The following is a 3556-nucleotide window of genomic DNA, read 5'->3' on the forward strand; positions in this document are numbered from 1 at the left end:
CCAAAGAAAACACAGAGCCCTTAGAATAACCTACAGGCTACAACTGTGTTTCACACAAAGCAGCCAGACACAAGCTACCTGCAATGAAATAATTAATCGTGGTTCCGATGTTTGCTCGGTCGAAATAGTTCGAAACTATACAACGAAAACCGAGCGTGTCAATTCCGGAATCCTTGCATATATGCAAAGAAAACAGTAGACCGTTAAGCACGATATAGGTATTAGTAAAGCTATCATGCTCCGGAGTTGATCCCTGGACGAAGAACCACCATTTCTCATCTGCCCCGCATTGATGATTTCCGGTCTTCCGGAATTAAGATTCACAGACACATTGACAGATGTCGAACCTGATCATATATAGAAGGAACAGTTTCAGCATTGATGTATACTCGGTTCTAACGAATTTTCTTAGGGTATATTTGAAACACTTAAGATCAGCTTAAAGTTTCATCATTGTTAATGTGCAGCCCTTATATGGTGAAAGGAAGGTTTAACGGATTAAGAAGTTCGTTGCAACGCCGGAATCATGTGATCCAACTTACAGTCATAATCAGTCCATCCGATCCGTTCATTTGTCAGATCATAAACGAATATTTTGTCTTTTAGAACAAGATCTGCAAAGAAAAGATCAAAGCCGAAAGCATCAATGATTAGAAAAGCGTTTCAAAATCTCTTGCACAAGGTAATCTTAATCGGAACTCGAGAAAATCGAAGCTCTCCCGAAGATCCAAAGTTCATGAACTCTTCGAACTATTAAAAAAGTATTTTGATCCGATAAAATACCTCCTAAGATCGTTATCCTTTGACCCTGAATCTTCTGAAAGCCTATGCACCAAACAGCCGAACCACCCTGTAAAAATCAAAGACACCTATTACATTAAATATCCGGGATACGAAATAAGTTCGAAGGGAAACACGTTAAAATTAGATGACATCCATGTATGCATGTCAAAAGCTTCAGAAAACTCACAATCGAATTCTGCTGTACGAGATAGTCCGGGATTTAAAGTCAAGGACGCTCCACCAGCGAAGTTCAGACTAACTTGAGGGAATATGTCGCCGACACTGAATCAAATGTTAACACAATGTCAGTTATAATTGTTGGACAATTTATCACGATGGAACAAATGAAATAGCAGATGTCGGAACTCGACCTCGAGGTTAGTAGATAGCATTGGTTTCCTTTGGAAAGAACAGGCCGCACGGTTTGTGAACGGTGTTCGTTATCTGGATAAGAAGAGAATACAATTTAAGTCATTAAGCTCATCCTTCACAGTCATAGTACTTTTTTCATCAACCAGAAAGCCGAGCATCGCAGATGAAGAGCATAATTTTAACTGAAGAGTCTCCTTAATAATGTCCAAGAGTCGGTAAAGCCTAGCGGTATACTTACAGCATCGACAAAAGCATCAAGCTTCATCAGCTAGGTATGCCAACGTTGTCCGGAATCAACTATTGTTCCTTGGTTGATTGATGTTGAAAATACCGATGGATCAATCGATAAAACTTGTCCACCAACCGAAATGCTTCGCATATCAAGATTATAGTGAGGCCTGAAATTCAGTGGTGCAAGATTTGATTAAGCAAATTGCAATCAGCGCTTTAATATTCCGATCACAACCGATATATTATCGAACACGCTGAAAGATGATCTTCAATAGATTTCTTGCTCAAGAATCTCAGTAAGGGGTATCACAACTAGTACAATGATTGCATTAACATTCAATCAAACACCAATCAACAAAGGGCTATGATATCTGATATTTCATCGACATAAACCCAGACTTTTCGTTTAAACGTACAAAAACTCGTGATTTCTCACTAAAACAATTATCTTTCGTTCTCTCAGAAACTACAATGTAACCATGAAAAACCTGTAGTTAACAGTCCTGTGTGAGCTGCTACCATTTGAACCAGATAAAATAGATGTCTAATAAGCAAACCGAAAACAACATTATGATCGGGCTTTTTCGGATGCACAGTTTGATCTCAACTCCACCAGGCTAAGAAACATATGTAAGACTATTGCATCACACCAGAAAGAGAAACAAACAGCAAGTCGGCAACCGTAAATAAACTTCCAAGAGTGAACATAAACTATAAAGCATGATCAAAAGAAACAGATATGCAAGGACTGCTAACACGAAAAATCGATAGAAGAAAGCAAAGCTTCTACAATTTCTGGCAAAGGAAGAAATAACTTACTGTGATGGAACCAGCGGAGTATAAACCATATTCGGTTCCAAAATCTCGCCAAAAACAAGTATACCACCACCACCATTATTGCCTTTTAAGCAATGAGAAAACACTTTAGGTGCTACTCCTTCTGAGGAAAGTTGTGAGATTACAGACAAACTCTGCTGTCCCAACCCGAAGATTCCATCGACTGCTCGATCAGACTTGGTCAAGTCTCCGGTCTGGGACACGCTGCATCTGTTTCACAATCCGCAACTTAAAGGCAACAAATAAGGTAAACACTAACACTAACATGCACTATAACAACATCGATAGACTATTCAGCTCACCCGAACATAATTGGAGCTGTGGAATTGGCAGTCATAGATCCCTCAAGAATTGTATTGAAATGCAACAAATCAGCTACATAATACCCTGATGTCCCACTGCCATCTCCATACTGAAACGTGTAGCTGCATTGATTGTCCGAACAATCGGAATCTGACGATTGAAGACCGACATTACATCGTTGATCTGAACACGAGATCAATGAAGACGTTGAGGAGCTTCCAGGATCATACGAATTAAGTTCAATCTGTAAGAAACGAAAAAAAAAACACGATAGCTCTAAGTATTTTCTGTTTCAATTAAAAAAAAAACCAAACTGGACAATGAAAAAGAAGTCGAATTTACTCGAAGTCCACTGGATTCTGGGCAAACCATTGCAGGAATTACATCCAAAACATCGCTTCCAGTATCAATCTGTACGTAGTATTCCTTTGGAGGAGAACCTAACTGTAATTTTGTATAATATAATCTGAAGAACAAACAAAATATAATCAATCACTAAACCTCAAATTCCAAATCCAAAAGAATCTTTTTTATTGTTTCTTTTATAGAAAGTATTACCCAACAGAAAGGATCGTAGGTGCCTTGAACTGGAAAATCCACCACACCACCAGAAGAAGACTGCAGCAACCTTCCATGCCTGAGTCTGTCGCGTTCTCTGAGTCGACTCAACTCGAGTTCGTGACTCACCAGTGGAATCCTTCTCTCCAGCTTCAAAGCCGGTTGAAAACCGCCCATAACTATCGCAGCCTCCAAAATCGTTATCACAATCCAGGCGGCGAACACCGCCGCCATTTCACTTCTCTTACAAAAGCTTCGTAGAACCATTGTATTCGTTCGTTTAAGCAAAAATAGTTCTCCCAAAAAAACAAAACAATACAAGAAGGAAACTGGGTTTGCGGGGGAAAACTAGAAAACCAGAAGAAACATGATTGGAAGACAAAGATTTAGAAGCAATGAGAGGTTAAAGAACATGAATATGAGAGTTTGAAAGACAACTACTTTACTCAAACAGCGGAGACGATGATAATAG

At 39.2% G+C, this 3556-nt stretch overlaps 1 pseudogene; it reads right to left on the bottom strand.

Moving 5' to 3' along the window:
- Positions 1–3318, bottom strand: LOC120128463 (annotated as a pseudogene).
- Positions 3319–3556: the final 238 nt, after the last annotated feature.

Source organism: Hibiscus syriacus, unplaced genomic scaffold (genome assembly GCF_006381635.1).
Source record: "Hibiscus syriacus cultivar Baekdansim isolate YM2019G1 unplaced genomic scaffold, ASM638163v2 tig00001644_pilon, whole genome shotgun sequence".
NCBI lineage: Eukaryota > Viridiplantae > Streptophyta > Magnoliopsida > Malvales > Malvaceae > Hibiscus > Hibiscus syriacus.